Genomic DNA, 19394 nt, shown 5'->3' on the forward strand with positions numbered 1-19394 from the left:
GATGGTCGGAGACGTTTATTACCAGGGAGTCTGGCCAGAATCTTTCAGTCTCCAGTCATCAAATCTTCAAGAATTGATGTCAGTCTGGGAAACTCTAAGGCAAGCAAAGATTTATCTTCAGGGCCATCACGTAAGAGTCCTGTCAGACAATACGACAGTGATAAGGTATTTAAACCATCAGGGAGGCACGGGTTCAAGCAGCCTGCTGTATTTGTCGGCAAAGATATTCACCTGGGCCGAAGCGAATGTCCGGTCAGTGTCTGCAGTCCACCTGAAAGGGTCCCTAAATGTGGAAGCAGACTACCTAAGCCGGGCAAGGATAGATCACTCAGAATGGTCCTTAAACGAGGAAGTCTTCCTGATGATAGTGGACAAGTGGGGGAGACCAACAATAGATCTCTTTGCCACTCGAGTAAACTCAAAATTGCCAGTTTTTTGTTCCCTACATCCCAGAGACAGCCCGAGATTTCTGGACGCTTTCTCTTTCAGATGGAACCGGGGTCTCCATTACGCTTTCCCTCCTCTTCCGTTAATACTGAGGGTGGTACAGAAGATCATACAGGACAGTACTTCAGTCATACTAGTGACACCCTACTGGCCAAAGAGGAGCTGGTTCCCAGTCTTGTGGAACCTTGCCAGCGAAGATCCTTGGATTCTGCCAGAGAGACGAGACATCCTTCACCAGGGTCCGATTCTACACCCCGACCCGGACTTCCTCAACCTAGCAGCCTGGATCCTGAGACCCAGATCCCAAAGCATCAGGGACTATCGGATGCGGTAATTTCAACCCTAAAGGCTTGCAAAAAGAAAGTCACCTTTTCAATTTACCTAAAGATTTGGAAACGTTTCTGCTCGTGGTCAGGCTTGCCCTCACCGAATACCTCATCTCCAAACATCCAAATGATTCTGGACTTTTTACAAAAAGGCTTTGACATGGGGTTAAAACCATCCACACTCAGGGTACAGGTATCAGCCCTCAGTTGTTTTTACGACACCGAACTGGCGAACCATAGGTGGATAAAGCGATTCATGAAGGCAGTAACGTCCGACTCTAAGGTCTCAGGTACCTTCCTGGGATTTAGACATCGTCCTTAGGGGACTATTTCATCCTCCATTTGAACCTCTGAGTGACTGCTCTTTGAAGCAAAAATCCTACAAAACTGCTTTCCTGGTTGCCATCACTTCAGCCAGAAGAATAAGTGAACTACAGGCCCTTTCAATTAGAGAGCCTTACCTACAGGTCCTGGACGACAGGATAGTTCTAAAACTAGACCCGTGTTTTCTACCAAAAGTAGTCTCGAAGTTTCATAAGAACCAGGAGATCACTCTTCCCTCCTTGTTTAACAACCCATCTAATGATTGGGAATCTACCCTTTATTCACTTGATGTCAGACAGGCATTACTGGATTACCTAGAGACCACTAAAGACTTTAGGAAGTCAGACTGCCTCTTTATCCAGTTTGGAGGAAGAAACAAGGGTCAGAAAGTTTCCAAGTCCTCCATTACCAGATGGATCAAAGCTACTATCGCTTCTTGTTATTCCCTACAGAATCTTTCCTGCCCTGATAATATCAGTGCCCACTCTACCAGGGCAATGTCATCTCAAGCAGAAAGAGCGGGTGTCTCCCTTGAGGAGATCTGTAAGGCAGCCACTTGGTCCAGTATCCATACTTTTGCCAAACATTATAGATTGGACCTTTCAAAAAGACTGATATGTCTTTCGGACAAAAAGTCCTTAAGTCTGTGTTCCCCCCCATAGATTCATATTTGATATACCTCCTTGTATGGCCGTCGTGGTGATAATATGGAAAGCCGGAATTAGTACTTACCTGTAATTCATTTTCCATGAGATCACCACGACGGCCCGTATTTCCCTCCCTGTTAATTACCTGGGGGTTGATATGATGAAATATCTTCTCCTGTTTATTTATTTTTCACGTGTGTATCCACCACCCTTTACTCTGGTATTTTGGAAGCACTGGTGTTTGGTGGTGGGAGGGGAGTATTTAAACCTTTCTCTGCTTCCTGCCCCTACAGTGGTCAGGGGTCAATCTCCTTGTATGGCCGTCGTGGTGATCTCATGGAAAATGAATTACCAGTAAGTACTAACTCCAGCTTTTTTGCCAATATTGATCCCTAGCTAATTCACCTAAAGTTTGTAAGTGCTGATTATACTGCAAAGGAGTACATCCCAGTGAACCCTTCACTCCACACCATGACTTCATAAAAAGATTCCTGGCAGATCTATATAGGGGATATATCATGAAGTTGTGTTTTCTCTGTGTGTGCAGTGCTAATTTTCAGATTTTCTTATTTGCAGAATACGGACATATATCTGAATATATTAAGGAAAACCCTTCTCTTTTAATAGTTGATGATTGGGTGCAGCTGAAAAGTAAGTGGCAGCAGGATAGAGGCATCCATTTTATTTAAATCTAGTGTATTTCTACAATGGTTGGATTCCAGTATCTGAGAGGAGCCTTAAAGAGGTATTCCAATAACAAGTTATCCTCTATCCACAGGACTCGGGATCCTTATTCTGATGCTCAGTAGGGGTCCCAGTGGACCATTAACAATCTGCTAGATTATTCCCCCTCTAGTAAACAGGGAATTACTTATTACCTTAATATCCCTTATATATGCAACTGTCTTCAGAGGGTCTGGCCAATGCTAGGATGTTTTCATTGAAGACTCCTATTGAACTTAGTTTTTGTGATGTTGATGACCTATCCTGAGGATAGATAATCAGTTTCAGACTGGTCGAGGTCTGACTTCTGGCACCCCTCACTGATCAGCTGTTTGAGGGGCCGTGGTGCTAGTGCGAGATCTGCATACTCTTCAGTGTTTATCTGCAAACCGTCTACGTTGTAGTGGTGGAGCAGTTGTAATGACAATAACAAAAACAAAAATTCTTTAGCGCTAAGAGAAGATGCCACAGAGGAGGAAGAAAACACTAAAGAAAGTGTACAGCGCTTCCTGCTGCCGCCGCTGCTGTACAGTAATACACTATACGAGTGTATTACTGTACAGGAGCGGCGGCATGAAGTGCACGACGTCATAGCAACCAATGACGCCGTGCGCTCCTGCTCTGAACAGGAATCCAGGCCTTGTTACCACGGACCGTTCTCGGACGCGGAACACGGCCGTGTGCATTCGGCCTAAGAAGGAGGAACGTGTTAATAATTCCCTTATTGGACCATCTGTTAATCGTAGCAAGCTCAAAAAGAATCTTAGAAAACAATCTGTTCATAACCTGTCAGACGCTATATCAGACAGGATGAATAATAAACTGAAAAAAAATCAAACCCCTGTCCATCTCAGAGTTTAAAATTTTTAGCGGTCTGTCTACACAACTCTACAGAAGATTTTTTTTTTCTTCAAATCCAGAAAGTGATACGGATAAGCAAAAAAGTCCGAAAATTTCAGTCAGTCAGTCAGTATGCACAATCAGAGAGGCTATGAAGCTATAAGGCTCTTTAACCACCTCCCGACCGCTGTACGCACGGATGCGTCCGGGAAATGGTTGATTTACTCCTCCTGGACGCATCGGTGCACCATCTCGCGATAGCCGAGATTTCCTGTGAACGCGCGCACACAGGCACGTGCGCTCACAGGAACGGAAGGTAAGCAAGTGGATCTCCAGCCTGCCAGCGGCGATCGCTCGCTGGCAGGCTGGAGATGTGATTTTTTTTTTAACCCCTAACAGGTATATTAGATGCTGTTTTGATAACAGCGTCTAATATACCTGCTACCTGGTCCTCTAGTGGTCCCTTTTGTTAGGATCGACCACCAGAGGACACAGGTAGCTGTGTAAAGTAGCACCAAACACCACACTACACCCCCCCCCCCCCCCCCCCCCCTGTCACTTATTAACCCTTTATGAACCACTGATCACCCCATATAGACTCCCTGATCACCCCCCTGTCATTGATCACCCCCCCTGTAAGGCTCCATTCAGACGTCCGTATGATTTTTACGGATACATGGATCGGATCCGCAAAACGCATACGGATGTCTGAATGGAGCCTTACAGGGGGGTGATCAATGACAGGGAGGTGATCACCCATATAGATTCCCTGATCACCCCCCTGTCATTGATCACCCCCCTGTAAGGCTCCATTCAGACGTCCGTATGATTTTTACGGATCCACTGATACATGGATCGGATCCGCAAAACGCATACGGACGTCTGAATGGAGCCTTACAGGGGGGTGATCAATGACAAGGGGGTGATCACGCATATAGACTTCCTAATCACTTCCCTGTCATTGATCACCCCCCTGTAAGGCTCCATTCAGATGTCCGTATGTGTTTTGCGGATCCAATCCATGTATCAGTGGATCCGTAAAAATCATACGGACGTCTGAATGGAGAATGACAGGGGGGTGATCAGGGAGTCTATACATGAACTCACCTGAACTCACCATGAACTATACATGAACTCACATGAACTCACCATACCCCTCACGGAATCCAAATGCGTAACATTTTTTAGACATTTATATTCCAGACTTCTTCTCATGCTTTAGGGCCCCTAAAATGCCAGTGCAGTATAAATACCCCACATGTGACCCCATTTCGGAAAGAAGACACCCCAAGGTATTCCGTGAGGGGCATATTGAGCCCATGAAAGATTTACATTTTTGTCCCAAGTTAGCGCAAAGGGAGACTTTGTGAGAAAAAACAAACAAAAAAAAAATTTCCGCTAACTTGTGCCCAAAATAAAAAATTTCTATGAACTCGCCATGCCCCTCATTGAATACCTTGGGGTGTCTTATTTCCAAAGTGGGGTCACATGTGGGGTATTTATACTGCCCTGGCTTTTTAAGGGCCCTAAAGCATGAGAAGAAGTCTGGGATCCAAATGTCTAAAAATGCCCTCCTAAAAGGAATTTGGGCCCCTTTGCGCATCTAGGCTGCAAAAAAGTGTCACACATGTGGTATCGCCGTACTCAGGAGAAGTTGGGGAATGTGTTTTGGGGTGTCATTTTACATATACCCATGCTGGGTGAGATAAATATCTTGGTCAAATGCCAACTTTGTATAAAAAAAATGGGAAAAGTTGTCTTTTGCCAAGATATTTCTCTCACCCAGCATGGTTATATGTAAAATGACACTCCAAAACACATTCCCCAACTTCTCCTGAGTACGGCGATACCAGATGTGTGACACTTTTTTGCAGCCAAGGTGGGCAAAGGGGCACATATTCCAAAGTGCACCTTTCGGATTTCGCAGGCCATTTTTTACACATTTTGATTGCAAAGTACTTCTCACACATTTGGGCCCCTAAATTGCCAGGGCAGTATAACTACCCCACAAGTGACCCCATTTTGGAAAGAAGACACCCCAAGGTATTCCGTGAGGGGCATGGCGAGTTCCTAGAATTTTTTAATTTTTGTCGCAAGTTAGTGGAATATGAGACTTTGTAAGAAAAAAATAAATAAAAATCATTTTCCGCTAACTTGTGACAAAAAATAAAAAGTTCTATGAACTCACTATGCCCATCAGCGAATACCTTAGGGTGTCTACTTTCCGAAATGGGGTCATTTGTGGGATTTCTCTACTGTTTGGGCATTGTAGAACCTCAAGAAACACGACAGGTGCTCAGAAAGTCAGAGCTGCTTCAAAAAGCGGAAATTCACATTTTTGTACCATAGTTTGTAAACGCTATAACTTTTACCCAAACCATTTTTTTTTTTTTGCCCAAACATTTTTCTTTTTTTATCACAGACATGTAGAACAATAAATTTTGCGAAAAATGTATATATGGATGTCGGTTTTTTTTTAATGTTTACTTTCGATTAATAACAAAAAAAGTAAAAATGTCAGCAGCAATGAAATACCACCAAATGAAAGCTCTATTAGTGAGAAGAAAAGGAGGTCAAATTCATTTGGGTGGTAAGTTGCATGACCGAGCGATAAACGGTGAAAGTAGTGTAGTGCAGAAGTGTAAAAAGTGGCCTGGTCATTAAGGGGGTTTCAGCTAGCGGTGTTGAAGTGGTTAATCTCATGCATCCCAGCAGTAAGATCCGCCCAGTTCCACACTCGGATTCTCCAATAGGGTGTTTAAACAGAAGTCAGGACTCGTTAAAGGAGACAATCGAAATTCCCTTACGAATAAATCAGGCCTTACAGTGCGGGAAAAATTCCAGACCTTCGGATTATGGGGTTTCTTGGAATCGCGAACATCTGGATGTTATTACCACAGACGCGAGCCTTTGGGGGGGATGGGGAGCGCATTGCTCTCATCTCTTTCCAAGGACAATGTCCAAGGATCAGAGGTCTCCCTCTTCAAATCAGTGGGAATTGTCTGCAGTCTGGGAAGCTATAAAGGCATTGTCCCATTACATCGAAAGGAAAGACATTCAAAAGTTCACTCAAGATCACTACCGGTGGTACACCAAAAAGGATCCCTAAATACAAAGGTGGACTTCTTTAAAGGGATTCTGTCATCAAGATTTTCAATATGGAGCTGTTCATATTATCCTTTGTCTCCATTATCTAATTAAAAATATACTAGTTTTACCCCCACCTGTCCTTTCATTTTGGATAAAAAGCTGTTTTAATAATATGCTAATTACCTTACTAACCTGCCCAAGGGGCTAACCCTCCGGCCGTTTGTGCCCAGCCGCGCCCCTCATCTCGTAGCCCAGCGCCGCCCCACTGCTAATTATGCACTCCTCTCATCGCCGATGGTGCGCCGTAATATCATGCATGCACCCTAAATCCACTGGTCAGCGCCCACGGAAGAATTGCGCAGACAGCTGGTGCATGCTTCGTTCGCCGAGGCTGCTGCCAGCACACCGCGCGGGCGCTGACCAGTGGATTTAGGGCGCATCCGCGAGACTACGGTGCACCATCGGCGATGAGAGGAGTGCATAATTAGCAGTGGGGCGGCACAGGGCTATGAGATAAGGGATGCAGCTGGGCACAAACGGACAGAGGGACATCCCCTTTGGCACGCTAGTAAGGTAATTTAGCATATTAATAAAACCGATTTTTATCCAAAATGAAAGGACAGGTGGGGGTAAAACTAGTATATTTTTAATTAGATAATGGAGACTGAGAGGCTGATATGAACAGCTCCATATCGAAAATCTTGATGACAGAATCCCTTTAAGCAAAAATCCACTGAGGTCAACAGAATGAAGCCTAGAAAAGGAAGTTTTTCTCCAGATTACAGAATTATGGGGTGCACCCCTAGTGGATTTTTTTGCCTTAGCAGAAAGTTTTCTCAGGTGCAGCCGTGGTATGCCTGCTATTAGACAAGAGCGTAGACATTCAGAGATCTATACTCATATTGCTCCAACGCCGCAATACATCTATCCGCAATTGCATGTGGGTGCTGGGCATGATGGTGGCCTCAAGGCCATTCCCTTCGCTCAATTTCACATGAGGTGTTTTCAACGAGCCATTTTGTCATCTGGATCGCCGGATCCAGCTGTCCCTCCAAACACGTACAGCCCTCTGTTGGTGGACAGAGTCTGCACATCTGTTGGCTTGAAATCCTTCCTTCCAGTGATAGGGACGATCATTACAACAGACGCCAGCCTTGGTGGTTGGGGCAGAGTTCTTGCCACACGGACGGTCCAGGGTGTTTGGTCTCCATCACAGTCCAAACTTCCCATCAACATATGGGAACTCCAGGCCATCTATCTCTCCCTTGTCCATTGGACTCCACTTCTGCAGGGTCGTCCAATCGGGGTGCAGTCGGCAATGCCACAGCTGTGGCCTACATCAACCACCAAGGAGGGACTCGCAGCCTTCCGGTGATGCAAGAGTCTGCAAAGATTTTGCAGTGGTTCATCCCGGGAGTGGACAACTGGACGGCAGACTTTCTCAGCCGGACAACAGTGGACCCAGGGGAGTGGTCCCTCCATCCGGAGGTGTTCGAGGCCACCTGTCTCAGGTGGGGACGTCCGGAAGTGGACTTGATGGCGTCCAGGTTCAATCACAAGCTCCCGTGCTTCCTCTCTTGCGCAAGGGATCCAACGGCACACGGCGTGGATGCTCTCGTGGTGCCTTAGGACAGCTTTGTGTTTCTTTACGTGTTCCCACCGTTACCACTTCTACCTCGGATCATACGCAGAATCAGGAAGGAAGGCATCAAGTCGATCCTGATCGCCCCAGACTGGCCTTGACAAGCTTGGTACTCAGAACTCATTCTTCTGCTAGGAGATGCTTCGTGGCCTCTGCCAATCAGAACCGATCTACTCTCCCAGGGCCCAGTCTTCCATCAAAGTTTAGCTACGCTACGTTTAACAGCATTTCTGTTGAAATGCAGAGGTTTTTCTGATGCGGTCATTTGAACCATGATTAGGGCCAGGAAACCTTCCTCTTCTAGGATTTACTATCGGACCTGGAAATCCTTCTTGTGTTTCTGCGAGGAACGAGCTCTTCCTCCCAGGTGTTTTTCACTTCCGACGGTTCTAGCATTCCTTCAGTCAGGATTGGACCTGGGCATGGCTCTCAGTTCCCTCAAAGGGCAAGTCTCGGCCCTGTCCACCTTTTTCCAACTTACTCTAGCCGTCCTATAGTTCGGTCAAGACTTTCTTGCAAGGAGTAGCTCACACCGTTCCCCCATTACATTCTTGGGACCTGAATCTGGTTCTCGGGACACTCCAGACAGCACCGTTCGAACCTCTGAGTGAAGTTTCCGTCCGTCTACTTTCCTGGAAAGTGGCCTTTTTAGTTGCCATTACCTCTATTTAATGGGTTTCGGAACTGGCAGCTCTCTCCTACAAGGAACCCTTTTTGTGTTTCACCAAGATAAGGTGGTTCTTGGTCCAGTGCCAAATTATTATTATTTTTTTTTTTTTTTCTCCAATTGTTCATTTTTTTTTTCCCAAAGGTTGTTTCTGCCTTTCACGTGAATGAGGACATTGTTTTGCCCTCAGCCTTCTCATCCGCGGAGGTCTCCCTCCATCGTCTGGATGTAGTACGGGCCTTAGTGAGCTATCTGTTGGTGGTGGCCCCCTTTTAGAAGCATTGACGCTCTGTTCGTTATCTCGAAAGGCCCTCGTAAATGTTTGGCGGCTTCAAAGGTGACTATTGCTCGGTCAATTCGCTCGGCCATTGCTGAGGCATATCGTTCCAGGGACAAGGTTCCTCCACCCGGTATCACGGTTCACTCTACGAGAGCGGTCGGGGCTTCTTGGGCACACCTACACCCGCTTCTGTGTGTCAGTTGTGTAAAGTAGCGACTTGGTCCTCTCTACACACCTTTACAAAATTTTACAGGGTGCATTCTTTGGCCTCGGCGGATGCTTCTCTCGGCCGCAGGGTTCTGCAGGCCGCAGTTCAGTGACTTCCATAGAGAGTTGGTTTGGGAGAATTTTGTTTCCCTCCCCGGGGACTGCTTTAGGACGTCCTTTGGTCCTGTATCCCCCAATGATATGAGCGAGAAAATATGATTTTTGTGAACTCACCTGTAAAATCTCTTTATCGCTTGATTCATTGGGGGACACGGCACGCACCCACATATTGTTGTGAGGCAAGTGTGGTTCCTGTTCTGTCTGTTAGGACCTTCTGTTTGGTTCGGTCTCATGAGTGTACAGTTTTCTGTTGATTTTTACTTTAATTTGTTCTCTCCTACTGCTGGAGCACAAACTGCTCTCTCCAGGCTGGAGGGGGTATAGCCTGCAGGGGAGGAGCTAACAGTTTTCAGCCTAGTGTCGCCTCCTAGTGGCAGCAGCAAGCTATACCTACGGTCCTGTGTCCCCCAATGAATCAAGCGAGAGAGAGATTTTACAGGACAGGTGAGTTCACAAAAATCTCATTTTACACTGCACTTCTGAGACGACAGGCAGTGTAATGGAGAAGAAGCGGCACTCACATGGAGCTGATTGGTCGGGATATCGCATGCAGGACCCATGCTGATCTGATACTGATGACCTAGCCTGATGATAGGTCATCAATATATATGGCAGGAGGGGATTGGAAAAAGCTGCTTCTCACTGGAGAGGCTTTCTGGGATTTTACTTTGAATACAGTTGCACCATATGGGTTGACTCAAAGATCGGAGTCATTATACTGTTATTAAGTTGCAGACATTTGTAGATATTTTCATATTTCTAGCATATTTTGAAATGGTCTTTACCTGTTTGCATACACAAGTGCTGCTGGTTACGTAGACGGCCTCGAGAAGGTAGAACTGTTGAGGTAACAATTAGTCTCATTAGTGGAGTGAGTATGTATTCAGTAGCACATTATTATTCACAACATGACTGAAGTCACAGAGATCTAAACGCCCAACCGTTACTTGGATGTGCAGACCATATTTGTAATCTGAGGTTTTTCCCCTAATAAAGCTTTGTTTATAATTTGCTACTTGTGATTGCTAGATAGCCCCTACAGTGAACTAGGAGCACTATTTCACCCAGGACACTTCATGTAATTACACTACAATGTAGATGGCATGCAGGTAAACATTGGAGAGAACGTAGATTTCATGCTAGCACCGCAGCCCCTTCAGACAACGGAGTCGGACGTCCACCAGGCACTTTTTGAAGGTCTTGTTATCAAGGGGTTAAGCAAATTAAAAAGGGAATATCGAAGGCTGTCTAGTAAGGAAATACGTTTTGCCACTCTGGATACTTTACAGATGTATTTAGCTGATGCTGAGCAGCAGAGTGCCAGTTTATTTCAGAAGACCCAAATCTGGGGCACTCAGCCATAAATGGTGCATATGGCACTCAGCCATAAAAAGTCCACAGTCAGTGTTTGGAAGATAGGTACAGGCTGTCTTCTGGATAAGTAGTTTCAGGTTGGAAACTTTTTTTTTTTTAAGCTACTGTCAATTCATAAAATTATTTCCTACGTCTAAATTTTTTGCAAGCTGGCCTGTATTACAGGGAACCAGCTGCACTATTCTGGTCTCTAGTGACATAACTGCTGATTTCAGCGGTCTGACACTTCTGTTATGGCAGTCAGTACTTTTTGAGTACTTCCTTGCCGAACCCTGCAGTGCGCACCAGTGCTACGCGGGAGATGAGGCTCGCTGCCCCCTCCTCCATATAATTGACCGGTTGCTTTCCTATACACAACCGGAAGTAAACCTGTCATTTGTTGTCTGGAGGTGGAGGCAATGAGCCTCATCGGTCTCATGTCCCTCGTAGTACTGACTGTCACCACATAAGTGACAGACCGCTGAAATCATGCCACTACACTATGCTGCCCTTGATGGGGGAAATGTAGTGCAGCTGACAGGTTGCCTTTAAAACGCATGAATGGAAGGATGTAATGACAATATCCCAACAAGCACTCTGGGTATGATTAAATAAAAATGTTTTCTTTTTAAATTGTTTTTTTGTGGTTTGTAATTGTTTGCTTACTACTTTAAAAATTCTGTCTCTTTAAATCAGTTGAAAGTACAGATATAATTGAGAGCTCAAGTAACACCTACTCCTTCTCCATGGAAAAGTCACCAAGTCGTGAAGATAACTGTAGTACGAGCTACACCCAGGATTACTGTGACAGGATGCTGCGGAGCTTTGGACACACCGCTCTCAACCCTCTGAGTGACACCTTGTGGTTTGAAGGGGCTAATGACTTAAAGAAAGCAGACTTAGATGCAAGGAATTCAAATGCGGGTGCTTGTGATGCAAAATTATTGCAATTAGAAATGTGGAACACCTCAAAAATTGGGCAACATAAAATTGCATTTGACACTGAGAACAATAAGGACTCTTCAAGTCCTGTCTTTTCTTTGGATGTTCCAAATAATAAGGACACTGCATTTGTTACATCAGATGTAACAAAAGAACCATTAACCGAGAAGCAGTTTAATAATTACCGAGTGGTGTCCAAAGAGTCTTCTGAATGTGACTTGTCTCGTCACATGAAACTTAAGACGAACCAGACTTCTAAGGAACGCGAATATTCAGTTTCCAGTTATGAAAATGCTAAAATTATTGATAGAAATTTTGTTACTGATAATCTTGTAGACTATGATTGTTCTTCGGTTGATGATGAAACCTTTTTCTCTGTTAAAAGTGGCAGTTTTTACAGTAGGTCCAGTTCACAGTGTTCCTTGGATGACAGTACAGATGTGGAGCAGTGTGATTTTGAAGAAGCGCTTGAAGACCTTTCAAGTTCCTCACTGTACAGACAATCTCGCTGTGGTGATGTTCAGTCTCCAATGTGGGACCTAACCAATGAACAAATAACTTTTGTAGAGAGAAATTCTATGCGTAGTAAAGCCAAACAGAAGAACGTGTCATGTAATACTGATATTTCATGGGTGTCGTTGTCTTATGATAAAGAAACTCAGACCAATGAAATAACCACTCAAGATACTGGACTAAATACAGACCCAATAGGTGTATTATTCTCACAGACTCGGGTAAGTAGCTGCAGTATATAGTACAATTCAGCTAAAACAGTTCTGCTTTGGTCAGACCCCAAAAGTTGTAGTTTCCTTTGTATAAAAAAAACACCCCTTCCCCTAAAAAAAAAACACACAAAGTTGTGAAAAGTAGGGGGGAAAAAAAACCTGAAATATTATTAGGTATCGCAGTGTTCGTACCGACTTGCGCTATAAAAAATATCACGTGATCTACCCCCTCAGGTGACGGACTAATAAAATAAAATATGGGCCAAAACAATTTTTTTGGTCACCTTTTCACAAAAATACCAAGCAAAGTCATATGCACCCCAAAATAGTTGTCACCTCATCACGCAAAAAAGGAGTCCCTACATGAGATAATTGCACCAAAAAAATAAAATAAAATTTGGCTTTCAGAAAATGGAGACACTAAAACATTTTATTTTTTCTAAAATGCTTTTATTGTGTAAAACTGAAATTTAAATAAGTAGACCTATTGGGTATCTCTGCGTTTGTAACAATCTGCTCTATAAAAAATATCCCATGATCTACCCAGAAGTGTAAATCCAGTGAAATTTTTTTTTTTCTAAACAACCAGTTTTTGGTCACCTTGCCCCATAAAGTATAATATATTGAATGATCAAAAAAATCATATGTACCCAAAAATGGTACCAATAAAATGTGGTACTGCGCGTATGTATGTGTGTGTATATATATATATATATATATATATATATATATATATATATATATATATATATATATATATATAAATACTGGGCACTCTTCAAATATATGTACCTCACAATTTATTAAATGACATAGCATGGGCAGACAATTCATAAAACACTAGGGAGGTCTGATTTGAATACAAATCAGAATCGGAACCTGCGCTGATTCCAATCTGTGTCCGAGTATTAGCTCACAGTACGAGAGATAGGGGAAAAGAAAGTTTCACAATTTTCTAGTGAGAAAGACAAGAAAGGATGTATTCACAGTAGTTTTTCTGGTGGTTACCTTATTTGACAGGTAATTTATCTGTCCGTGGAGTATAATTCTTTTCGGATCCGGTGGGTTGGTTTACAGGTCGCCTTCAAGTTCAACCTCTAGTGTGGGTGGTGCTCCGGCCGGCAGCAAATCACTCACACGAGGGAACCCTAGTTGGAGTCCGGGAGCTTGGCGTGTGACGTCACCGCACTTGAGTATGGAAGCCTTCAGGGGACAAATTCAATCCGACGCGTTTCTGAGCCTAAACGGGCTCCTCAGGTCTCCGGTTTAGACAGAAATGGCTTGGGGTATAAGAAATCCTTTTAGTTGGCAAAAACGATGTCCATAGGGGGATTCTTTGCACCTAAAAGAATCCCCCTATGCAAAGAATCCCCCTATGGACATCGTTTTTGCCAACTAAAAGGATTTCTTATACCCCAAGCCATTTCTGTCTAAACCGGAGACCTGAGGCGCTTTGATACAGATGTACTAAAGGGGCGCATGACGCTCATCTGAACTTACAGTCCAGCGCTGCAAAGGGAACCGGCAAATACAACAAGCGCCGGAGCTCATATATACTGAGCGGAGCTTGAAAGACAGGAGGGGAAAGGATCGAATTAAACACCGATCAGAAATACAATCCCTAAAGGCATCGGTATAACAGCGGAACCTTGCATTGCAATCTAACAGTGAGTAACAGCGGGACGCCGCATGAGTTAAATCACTGTAATTCACCAGCTGCACTATCGTCTTGTTGCTTGGAGGATACATCTACTGTGGGTTCTATATACCTGCAATATAGACTGCATTCCAACTAAAGCTGAACGGACATCCACATTAAGTCTTTCCCACTTACATCGTTTGGAGGCTATTATATATTAAGGCTCTTTATTTTTCACAACCTACCCAGATTTTACACAGTTATTTTATATATGTAATAATAAGTGTGTTTTATGAATTGTCTGCCCATGCTATGTCATTTAATAAATTGTGAGCTACATATATTTGAAGAGTGCCCAGTATTTTACTTATATATTCTTTTAAAAGGAAGGGTGATTCCTTTTTTACTGAGAGCACCTTCTTCATTGTTTGCGCCAATCCTGTGCGTCACTTCTTGAAAGCTTTTTCATATATATTTTATTTTTATTTTTTTCAAAAATGGCTTATATAAAATTGAAGCAAAAGAAAAAAGTAGACCTATTTGATATTGTCGTGCCCGTAACAACCTGCTCTCTAAAAATGGCACATGATCTAACCTGTAAAGTGAACATTGTGTGTGTGTGTGTGTGTGTGTGTGTGTGTATATATATATATATATATATATATATATATTTACTGTCCCAGAACAGACCTTTTTTTGTTACTTTGTCTCACAGAAAGCGTTATATAGAGTCATCAAAAATTATATGTACCCCAAAGTAATACCGATAAAACTGTCATCTTATCCCGTAGATTTCAAAACTGTCATTTTTTGGGGAGTTTCTACTGTAGGGGTGCATCAGGGGGTCTTCAAATGTGACATTGGTCTCTAAAATAACAGTCAAGCAAAATCTGCTTTCAAAATCTATATGGTGCTTCTTTTCTTCTGCGCCCTGCTGTGTGCCCATACATCAGTTTACCACCACATGTGGGGTGTTTCTGTAAACCGCAGAATCAGGGTAATAAATATTGAGTTTTGTTTGGCTGTTAACCACTTCACATCTGGGCCATTTGCCCACTTCCTGACCAGGCCTAATTTTGCAAATCTGACGCATCTAATTTTATGTGGTGGTAACTTGGGAACACTTTTACTTATCCAAGCCATTCAGAGATTATTTTTCTCGTTACACATTGTACTTCATGTTGTTCATAAATTTGAGTCAATATATTTCACCTTTATTTATGATAAAATCCCAAATTTACCAAAAATTTTGAAAAATTCGCAATTTTCTAAATTTCTATTTCTCTGCTTTTAAAACAAAGTGATACCTCATAAAATATTTATTACTTTACATTCCCCATATGTCTTCTTTATGTCGGCATCATTTTGGAAATGTCATTTTATTTTTTTAGGACGTTAGAAGGCTTAGAATTTTAGAAGCAATTCTTTTTAAGGTCTGAAGTCACTTTGTGGGCCTTACATAGTAAATACCCCCTATAAATGACCACATTGTAGAAACTACATCCCTCAAGTTACTTAAAACTGATTTTACAAACTTTGTTAACCCTTTAGGCGTTCCACAAGAATTATAGTAAAATGGAGATCAAATTTTTAAATTTCACTTTTTTGATAGATTTTCAATATTAATCCATTTTTTATTTAACACATCGAGGGTTAACAGCCAAACAAAACAATATTTATTACCCTGATTCTGCGGTTTAGAGAAACACCCCACATGTGGTCATAAACTGCTGTATGGGCAAATGGCAGGGCGCAGAAGAAAAGGAGCGCCACATGATTTTTGGAAGGCAGATTTTGCTGAACTGGTTTTTAGATGCCATGTCCCATTTGAAGCCCGCCCTGATGCACCCTTACAGTAGAAACTCCCAAAAAGTGACCCCATTTTGGAAACTAGGGGAAAAGGTGCCAGTTTTATTGGTACTATTTTTGGGTACATATGATTCTTTTTTTTTTTTGAGCATTCATTATAACACTTTATGGGGCAAAGTTACCCCAAAAAATTGGTTGTTTTGGCAGTTTTTATTTATTTTTACATTACAGCGTTTACCTGAGGGGTTAGGTCATGTGACATTTTTATAGAGCAGATCGTTACGAACATGGCGATACCGAATATGTCTACTTTTTCTTAAAGGGCTTCTGTCAGCCCACTAAACTGTTTTTTTTGTTTTGTTTACTAATAATCCCTATACTGCGAGCTGTGCATACATAAGTTAAATAATCATTTTGGTTCAGTAGAATTTGATAAAAAGCTATTTTTAAAATATGCAAATTACCTTGCTACCAGCAAGTAGGGCGGCTACTTGCTGGTAGCAGCCGCATCCTCCGATCCTAATGACGCCCCCTCCGCATTGTGGTTGGCAGGGCCAGGGAACGGAATCGTTCTCTGCTGGCCCTGCCTGTTTGCATTCAAAATCTGGCGCCTGCGCCGCGGCCGTACCTATCTTCAATCTGCGCAGGCGCACTGAGAGGCGGCCGCTCCACCCTCAATGCGCCTGCGCCGATGATGTCACATCTACACCAGGCGCATTGAGGATGGAGCGGTCGCCTCTGTGTGCCTGCGCAGATTGAAGATAGGTACGGCCGCGGCGCAGGCGCCAGATATTGAATGCAAACAGGCAGGGCCAGCAGAGAACGGCGGTGGTCCAGCGAAACAGAGGAAGGACTGATCAGACCAGCCTGCCGGATCCGTCCTGCCGCAAGTGTGAAAGTAGCCTAACAAAGCAAGGGTTAACAGCCAAACAAAACTCTATTTATTACCCTGATTCTGTAGTTTACTGAAACACCCCATATGTTGTTGTAAACTGCTGTACGGGCACACGGCAGGGCGAAGAAGAAGAAAAAGTAACGCCGTATGATTTTTGGAAGGCAGATTTCACTGGGGTAATTTTGATTTGCCGTGTCACATTTGAAGACCCCCTGATGCACCCCTAGAGTGGAAGCCCCATTTTGGAAAATACACCCCTCAAGGTATTCAAAACGTATTTTACAAACTTTGTTAACCCTTTTAGATGTTCCACAAGAATTAATTGAAAATGTTACCGAAATTTCAGAATTTCACTTTTTGGCAGATTTTCTATTTAACCTCTTTAGGGGACCAGGCCATTTTTTGCAAATCTGACCAGTGTCACTTTATGTGGTGATAACTTTAAAACGCTTTGACTTATCCAGGCCATTCTGAGATAGTTTTTTCGTCACCTATTGTACTTTTTTTTAAAAAAAATACCAAATTTACCCCAAATTTTGAAAAATACCAATTTTTTTTGTTTCAGTTTCTCTACTTCTATAATACATAGTAATACCTCCAAAAGTTATTACTTTACATTCCCCTTATGTCTACTTCATGTTTCGATTACTTTGGAAATGACATTTTATTTTTTGGTGATGTTACAAGGCTTAGAAGTTTAGAAGCAAATCTTGAAATTTTTCAGAAATTTTCAAAAACCCACTTTTTAAGGACCAGTTCAGGTCTGAAGTCACTTTGTGAGGCTTACATAATAGAAACCACCCAAAAACTACACTCCTCAAGGTATTCAAAACTGATTTTACAAACTTTGTTAACCCTTTAGGTGTTCCACAAGAATTAATGGAAAATAGAGATACAATTTCAAAATTTCACTTTTTTGAAAGGTTTTCCATTTTAATAATTTTTTTCCAGTTACAAAGCAAGGGTTAACAGCCAAACAAAACTCAATATTTATGGCCCTGATTCTGTACTTTACAGAAACACCCCATATGTGGTTGTAAACTGCTGTACGGGCACAGAAGGAAAGGAATGCCATAAGGCTTTTGGAAGGCAGATTTTGCTGGACTGTTTTTTTTTTTTTGTTTTTTTTACACCATGTCCCATTTGAAGCCCCCCTGATGCACTCCTAGAGTAGAAACTCCCCAAAAGTGACCCCATTTTAGAAACTACAGGATAGGGTGGCAGTTTTGTTGGTACTAGTTTTAGGTTGCATATGATTTTTGGTTGCTCTATATTACACTTTTTGTTGGGCAAGGTAACAAGAAATAGCTGTTTTGGCACAGTTTTTTTATTTTTTTTATTTACATTTATCTGACAGGTTAGATCATGTGTTGTCACGGACGCGGCAATACCTAAAAAAAAAATATATATATATAATACAAATTTTTTTATTTAAGTTTTACACAAGAACAGCTTTTTTTAAAAAAAAAAAAAGGGTTAGTGTCTCCATATTCTGAGCCATACTTTTATTTAATTTTTTGGGCGATTTGTCTCAGGGACTCATTTTTTGCGGGATGAGGTGACTGGTACTATTTTGGCAGACATACACCTTTTTGATCGCTTGCTGTTGTACTTTTTGTGATGTAAGGTGACAAAAAAATTATTATTTTTTTACGGTGTTTATCTGAGGGGTTAGGTCATGTGATATGTTTATAGAGCCGGTCGATACGAACGCGGCAATACCCGATGTGTACTTTTTTTTTTTCAATTTTTTTTTTTTTTGGTCCCACTTTGGGACTTCAACTTTTGGGGTCTGATCTTCTTTACAATGCATTCCAATACTTCTGTATTGGAATGCATTGGCTGTATGATTAATACAGTGTGTATTACTCATACAGCTTCCTGCCTGTGAGATCCAGGGGGCTGGATCTCACAGGCTTATCACCGGAAGGCAGCGCCATTGCCTAAGGAATGTATTGTGCTGCCTTCCATGCCATCGGGTCCCCCTTACAGCTGCACGGGGACCCGATGGCATCGCCGCCGCAACCTTCTGTAAAAGCCACCCGTCCGCACATTGAACCAAGGTTCCAGCTCAATGATTTGAGTAGGCAACTTGTTCCAATCACTACCCGCCACGCGTCCTTAAGAGGTTAAAACCATATTTTTTTTTCGATAGCAAAGAAAGGGTTAACAGCCAAACAAAACTCAAAATTTATTACCCCGATTCTGTACTTTACAGAAACACCCCATATGTTGTCGTAAACTGCTGTACGGGCACATTTTTCTGGGGGGGGGGGGGGGGTCTGGTGTCTGAAAGATGGAACACCCAAAGTTTTAGATAAGTTTTAGTTTAGGGGGGAAAAAAAAACTTTTCCCTTCTTTCCCTGCCTAACAGTGCCTCTCCCTCACTGACCCTAACCTACCTGGATGGCGATGGGTGCAGGAGGGTAATGGATGGCGATTAGGGGGAGCTGGTGCTCGTGCAGAACAGGAAGAGGAGGGGAGAGAGGAGCACAGGAAGTTTGAATCTCGCTCCTCTCCCCTGCACACCAATCAGCACCCTGGACAGTGGTGTTCAGCACCAGGGCCAGCACCGCCTCTTCAAATCTTCGTACTGCGATTGGTGGTGTATAATCACGCCACCGATCGCAGTCTTTTTCCGGTTCATCGGGTCACCGGAGACCCGAATGGACCGGAAACGCAGAAAACCGCAGGTCTAAATTTACCTGCAGTTTTCTG

Source organism: Bufo gargarizans, chromosome 8, assembly GCF_014858855.1.
Source record: "Bufo gargarizans isolate SCDJY-AF-19 chromosome 8, ASM1485885v1, whole genome shotgun sequence".
Taxonomy (NCBI): Eukaryota; Metazoa; Chordata; class Amphibia; order Anura; family Bufonidae; genus Bufo; species Bufo gargarizans.